Raw genomic sequence first — 7,605 nt, 5'->3', positions numbered from 1 at the left:
AAACATTGATTTTTTTTTTTTGTGTCCGATCTTAGCTTGCATTTACCTTGATTAATTTCACGAGTTCTGTTACCGTCATTTTTTTTGGATAATTGTGGTGTTCAGACTATTTTACGAGTTTTACTATCTCTCACCAGCACAATAACCGAGTAATATATCCACCAAGTTATTTTTGGATGACCGTAGCGTTCTGTGACACTCCTCAAATTTATAAAAGTTTCAAGATACGCTACTTATAGAACTAAATTATTATTATTAATATTATTTTTTATCTTGCCTATAGTGAAATATACATATACATACATACATACATATATATATATATATATATATATATATATATATATATATATATATATATATATATATATATATATATATATGTATGTATATATATATATATATATGTGTATATATACACTTAAATAATTGGATATACAATTAGGGAAATATTAATAATTTTAATATTATTAATTATTAAAAGTGAATATCATTAATTACTAGTTAAAAAAAAAGTAAAAAAGAAGGGCCTAAAGTCCATGTTGGGAAACAAAAGGCTTAAAGCCTTAAGCAAAAACAGAACTTGATTCTGTTTAGTCAGGCAAAAAGGCTTAAAGACTTTGAAAAAGAACCAGAGGTCTAGGAGCAAGAACAAAGCAACGTATCGGTCATTGAGAGCTAATCCGCAGGACCTTCTTTAAGCCACGACTGAGGTAATTCTTTTTACGGAATTGTAAGCTATAACATCATTATATACTAGAATCTAAAACCTTAATAAGGTAAATTCATAGGAAAGTTTTACAAAACCTCAAGAACATCCATCAAATACGAGTAAGTTTTTGGTGTTAAAAGATAAATTCTTTATTTTTATTGGATTGTTATGACGGGTTAAGGTTGTTAGAGGCAGTAAAGGATTGTTAGAACAAGACCTCACCCCAAAACTTAGAAATTTAGAAGTTGAACGTAAAGTTCTTAAAGTTGACAAAAGATTAATGCTTTTGGGAAGTTGGATACTTATTGTGACTTATCATTGTAGTATTTGATCGTTGAGTTGATTACAAGAATTGGAACTTACATTGTTGCTTGAAAGGAGAAATTGAGGTGAGTTGATATAGCCCTTTACTAAAGTGGTTTAACTCACAAAAGCACGCACACAAGGTGTTTGATGAATTGCATAAAAGAGTTAATATATACTTAATTGGAATAGTAAGTACCTATTAGCTTAGAATTATTTTTTAGTTAAAGTTTAGATGATTATTTGGATATATGTGCATAAATTTCAGATTTTTATGTTATTCTTATATGCCATTTTCATGTTGAAAATTCATGAAGGATCAAGAACCTTTATAAATACTTTTGAATGTTATTTCATTCTTATGTCATGCCTTACATTTAAGGATATCAGTATGAGTATGTATAAAAGATTTAGACTTGAAAAGTCACAAGAAGAAGTTTTAGAAAGAAAAGATTTTTGGGAGTATCCTTTATTCTGAGAAGGAGTTGTAAGCACGTGATTTTTGCCCTATAAGAGAATTACTCCCAAAAAATTCAAAAATAAAATGATTTTTCTTTGGTGTGCAATTTTGTGATATTTTGTGATATTTTGAAGAATTATTTGTATTTGTCTGTGCGTGTTTATTCGCTAAATTAATAAAAAATACAAAAATATGTCGCATTTTGCATGTAGGATTTAATTCTACAATTGATAGTAATTAAAATTGTTTTACAAAAATTAAAAATTACAAAAATAGGCATCGTTTGCATTTTTAGCATTTAATGTCCAAATATACAATTTTATGCTTAATTAATACTTAATTGTGCGTTAATTGTTATTGGGAGTTAATTTGCGCCTTTATAACTTAATTAGTTCTTAATAATAGTTTAAGTATTTTTATAATTTAGTTTTAGAAAAATAAAAGAAGAAAAGAGAGCGAAAATATAAAGAAAGTCGGAATTGGGCCTCTTCTTCAATTTCAAGCTATAGGCCCAAAAAATGGCCCAATCTTCCCTACGACCCAGTCCATTTCGAACTGGGTCGACCCAGTCCATAACCCAAAAGACCCAAACCCCTTTGTCTTACATTTTACAACACAAAACAAAAGAAACAAGAAGAAAAAACCCTAAAAAGACTAAGAAGTCATCCGCCCCCCTCCTATCTTCTTCTTCTTCCTCAAGTTTCTCCAAGGTCATCCATGGCTTCCCCCTCAAAGCTCAACCATGGCTGCCCAACGTCACACTCACACACGCACAACCCCTCGTCGGACCACCCAAATCGACCCCCGTCCGCCATTAAAACCAAACGACCACCTTCAAACTTCGACATCCATGGTTGTCCCCCCCTTGTTTCTTCGTCGTCTTCTTCACCACGTCCAGTCATGGACGACTTCAAACAGCCCCAAGCAGCCATGAACGAGCAGCCATGACGAGCAGCAATGACTCCCACCAGCTACACCATCTTCGTCGCGTCCAAACAACCATCGTCGCAGCTGTTTCTGCGTCATCCATGTCGCCGCTGCTGCGTCCTTTTTGTCCGCCATTGCTGCTGTTTTTGTCCTCCATTGCTGCTGTTTTTTGTCCTCCATTGTTGCTGCTTTTTGTCCTCCATTGTTGCTGCGTTTCCACTGCTCCATCGACGACGAACAGCTCGTCGACCTTCACCAAACATGCTTGCCGCTGCTGCTGTTTTTTGCCTTCATCTTCTCTTCGTCTTCGTCGTCATTTGTTCGAGCTTTGGTCGAGGCTCGGACAGATTTGTTTACAATCAAAGTTCTTCGTTGATTCATCTTCGGTTAGTTGTTTTTGAGTTTTATTTTGTCCATATTTCGTTTTTATATTTCTCGAAGTTAAAATCGTTAAAGAATTCAATTCTTGTTTTGTTCGTTGTTCATCGTTGAAATCATTTTTCTAGTTTGTTCATGTTCATGTGCTTTGTTAAATTAATTTTCAGATTTCAAAATAGAAGTTTAATTAGTTGTTTTCATATTCATTTCATGTTTGTATTATTGTTTAAGTGAATATTTGTTAGTTTGATGTTTGTTAGATTCAAATTGAAATTTAATTAACTATTTCTTCAATTTGTTTCATGTGTTTATGTATTGTTGGAAATTGTTAATATTGTTAAGTTCAAGCTTAAGTTCATAATTGTTTATTCGTCAATCTTGTTATTTGTCTAAAAAGAATTTAGTTGTGTTAAAGGAAATATATTGATTTAATCGTTTAATCCGTCATGTTTGTTGTGTTAAAATAGATTCATTCATGTTCATACTTTGTTTGGATGATCTTGAATCCGAATTTTGTATAGTTTGATTTCTTGTTTACCATTTGTGATTATTTCTTGAATTTGTCTCATAAAGTTTAATATAGGAATTGTTGTTGTAATGTTGTTAGAGTAGTTGATTTTAAGTTCAATATTATTGAATTTAGAAATCAAAATATACTTGTTTGTTGTTGTTGTTGAATCCGAAAATAGGATTGTTTGTTGCTAAAATATTGTTCAATCAAATCTTAGTTGTTCTTTGTTGTTCAATTTGTGTTCATGTGATTTGTTGTTGAAATGTTGTTGAAATCATGTTCATGTGCTTTGTTGTTGAAATGTTGTTAAAATCGTGTTCATGTGATATTGTTGTTATGATGTTCATCCGTGTTCATATTGTTGTTTGAACATTGTTAGAAATTGATCATATTGTCTATATTTTGGTTAAGTTTGATTAATTGATGTGTTATAGCTGATGGGTAGTTTGGTAAATTTGTAGTACGTTCAGGGGTAGTTTGGTAATTTCAGTAAGGTCGGAGGGGGTAGTTTAGGAATTGTACATTTTGAAATTGTTTATTTGAAGCATGGGGGACAAAATGAAATGGGGTGGGTTGTGATATAGTTGTTTAATATAAAGGGGGGACAAGATTTAATTTAAAGGGGAATCTTGCATTATTTTATGTTATGCATGGGGGACAAAATATAATGGGGTGATGTGATATATTTATTTAATATAATGGGGATGAGTGGGAAGATAATGGGTTTGGTAGAGAAAATGGGTTGATTTTAATTGATTAAAAGATTTATGGGATGTGTTATAAGAAGTCTTGAAATCAGAATAAAAAGAGAGGACAAGAGAAATACACAGACAGGAAAAAAACGGGAGAGAGAAACAAATCTGAAAATAAGAGAGAGAAAAGGGCTGAACATTTAAGAGATAGAAAATTCCGAAAAATATTTAAGCTTTCAAATATAAAAAAAAACTAAAAAAAATATTCTGTTTTCTTTTGTTGTTTGAAATCAGAATTAATTGTTGTTTCATAAAAGCTGGAAGCTTTTGTTTTTTTTTGGATTACTACTCCACCGGTCTGTTACTGGGTTGTTACTGTTGCTGGGCTATTGTTGCTGTGTTGTACTGATTTTACTGCTGTTGCTGATTCTCATATTCATTTTCTTTTGCTTCCAATATCAGGTACACAACTGAAAAGCTGTTTATTGTAATCCGAAATATGAAGCGTGAATACATATGAAGAATGAAAATTTGAAGTTTTAATTTCGTTTTTATTTCTTTGTTCCTTTTGTTGATTGTATTTAAGCTATTTCATGAATTACTAAATAATAACTGGAATAAGAAAATAATATCATAAGTTAGTCTGTAATAAATCAGTTCGGCAAAATATGTTAATTCACTAGTTATGAAGGCTTCAAGATTATAGGTTGATCATGAACAAGTAGCTAAATTTAGCTAAGACACGAATTTAAATTAAACATCGTAAATTAGGCATTAAGGCATGACTTGAGCTTAAGCAAGATTAAGAGAACGTTTAAGTCTAATAAACTTTCTAATAAGCTTTAGTAATTATGGTTAAATCTAGTTTCAAATGATTGTGAATAATTAATCTCAATAATTTTTTTTAAAAATAACAATGCTGAGTTTTAATCTAGCTATATTTGTTTATTTTGAATATTAGTTGTTGAATTTTTATTTTATTTATAATTTCGAAATTAAGAGTGAAATTCCTTTTTCATCAATATTTGTATTAATCAAGCAATTAGCATGTCATGTCTTCTTAAAATAATAAAAGCTAGTAATAAATTAGGATTTTCTTTCTTTATTTTAGAGACTCGTTTTTATAGAAAAATGTAGTCGTTTTAAGATTTGTCCAAATAAATGAGATGAGCCTCGCTTAATGAAATGTATAGATTGCGGGGCCCTCAATAAATGTACATTTAATCGCTTAGAATTAGGGAGGAGCCGTTTTAGCAAATTTCACGGCCCTACCCAAAATAATGATACGCTAGACTCTTTAGGCGCGATTTAATTAATTTTACCTTCTTAAACTCGGATGCGCATTTCATGCGACCCAAATCTAAATCCTAAAACATTGAATAAAAATGTGTTCCGGATTGCGGGTGCATTTCATGTGACGTAATCCAAAGACATGTTTTAAACGATGTTCACAATTTTTTTTAAAAAAATAATAATAATAATAAAGTGGTAAAGAGTTAAAATAGGCACATCGGTTCATAATTGTATTAAAATCAGATAAATAAGCCAAATATGACAATTGAGCGACCGTGCTAGAACCACGGAACTCGGGAATGCCTAACACCTTCTCCCGGGTTAACAGAATTCCTTATCCGGATTTCTGGTTCGCGGACTGTAATATGGAGTCATTCTTTTCCTCGATTCGGGATTAAACTGGTGACTTGGGACACCCTAAATCTCCCAAGTGGCGACTCTGAAATAAATAAACAAATCCCGTTTCGACTGTCCTTTAATTGGAAAAAACTCCTTACCCTCGCGGGGGCGGAAAAAGGAGGTGTGACAGGAGTCATCGTCCAGGCCTAGGGTCCTGACCAAGGCGTTGACTTCCTGAAACTACTTGTGCCAAAGTAGGGAGCACACGAGCCGAGGGTCTCGTTGCTGAGAATTTACTTAGCCATGCTAAGGTATGAGACATGAGCGCTGAGAACCGTGAAGCGAGTGACACCTCGTCGATTGGGCCTATTCGATCAGGTTGGGATCGAATCCGTGCCGATCACACGGTGACTGAGACAGAATTAAGTCAGGATAGTTGGAACTCCCAAAGTATAAAGTGAAGTATTTTTTTATAAGAAAGAAAAAGAAAAGAATTTCTTTTAGAATATTCATAAACTGCTATTATGCAATTATTTAGAATTATTCTTATAAGCTTTATGTTTTACATGCATTTAGAACTTTTGCTCATAATGTATATGTTATTAAAGTTTCGCCCCCTGTTGTTGAAACTCACTGAGTATAATGGATGGTACTGACGTTCTCTTTTGGGAACCTACGTTGGTCTGCGGTACAACGTAGGAATCGGATTTGCAGGCGAGCAGGCTACGAGTTAGGACTTTCTTCTCTTTTAGTGCTATTGGTGAGCTCTGCTTTTGTTCGTGGAGTATTCCTTAGAGTCATCTTTATTTAGTTATTTCTTTTTTACTTAGAGAACTGGCTAGGAAATCTCATGTCCTAAGCAGTGCGTCAGCTTATCAGTAGAGGCTTCATAGACATAGTCATTGGGTTAAGATTCAGATGTTTTTGATAATAACTTAGCAGTATTTCATTGGTTACTATGAATAAAGTTTTGGAGTTGATTTATTTAAATGTTTAAATTAATCAAAAACATTTGGTTAGAGTATTGCCTTGTTGCATATAAAGTTTGGAGTTATAATAGATTTGATAAGCAGAGATGGTTCACTCGGTCATGTTTAGTGATCGAGTGCCGGTCCTGGCTTGTTCAGAAAATGGGTCGTGACACGTTCGAGCTACCTTGCGTGTACGTCGACTAATTTCACGGGTTCTATTATTTCCTTTTTTTTTGGATAATCGTGGTGTTCAAACAACTGCACCTCGACTAATTTTACCAGTTTTGCTACCAAGATTATGTGTCCATCTGAACATGTGTAAAAATTACCTCTCGTTTTGTATTTGCCTGAATAATTTGAACCTAAGAGCTCCCACTATAAACACCAGCTTCTCTTATTGAAGAAAAGTTATGACAAATGAATCTAGTTTTCTCAGAATTTTGTTTTATTTTGATATATTTATTTACCTCTAACTTTTTGTTTTATTTGTAGAAGGAACAAGACAATCAAACCTTTTGATTTCAGGGGTTGTAATTGTTATTATTGGCACTCTCTTTGCCATATCTAACAAGTTACGAGAATCTTAACGAATCAAACTTCCCCTTCTGTAAACAAAGAAGTTCATCTATGTTTTTCTTTTTTTTTTTTGAAAGAAAAATGGTTTTTGTTTTCTCTTGTCTGTACTCAAGTTGTACTACTGTGAATATAGCGAATTATATTTTTAATAGGTAAATTTTGGTATTATATTTATCACTAACTTGAATGGCATTCTTAAGGTCCAATTTTTATCAACTTTAATGGGCAATTCTTCCTGGGCAGAGGGTTTATGGGAGACAGCCTCTCTACTATACAAGGGTACGGGTAAGGTCTGCGAACATACTATCCGTCCTGAATTTCACTTGTGAAATTATACTGAATTGTTATTATTGTTTAATTGAGGTAATTCTTACTTGTTCATCACTGCCGCACCCGTCGCACAACACACCCTACCTTGGCATAGTCCTAAAAATGTGAAACTA

The 7,605-nt window shown here is 32.9% G+C and overlaps 1 long non-coding RNA gene across 1 annotated transcript; it reads left to right on the top strand.

Annotated features, from left to right (window-relative positions):
* Nucleotides 1-565: 565 nt before the first annotated feature.
* LOC142176530 (uncharacterized) lies at nt 566-4,757 on the top strand. Its single transcript, XR_012705190.1, has 3 exons — nt 566-713; nt 1,037-1,101; nt 4,446-4,757. It is a non-coding gene; the product is annotated as an uncharacterized LOC142176530 (long non-coding RNA).
* Nucleotides 4,758-7,605: the final 2,848 nt, after the last annotated feature.

Source organism: Nicotiana tabacum, chromosome 22 (genome assembly GCF_000715075.1).
Source record: "Nicotiana tabacum cultivar K326 chromosome 22, ASM71507v2, whole genome shotgun sequence".
Lineage (NCBI taxonomy): Eukaryota > Viridiplantae > Streptophyta > Magnoliopsida > Solanales > Solanaceae > Nicotiana > Nicotiana tabacum.
Note: the sequence above shows the minus strand (reverse complement) of the source record. Positions and strands in the feature narration are given on the sequence as shown.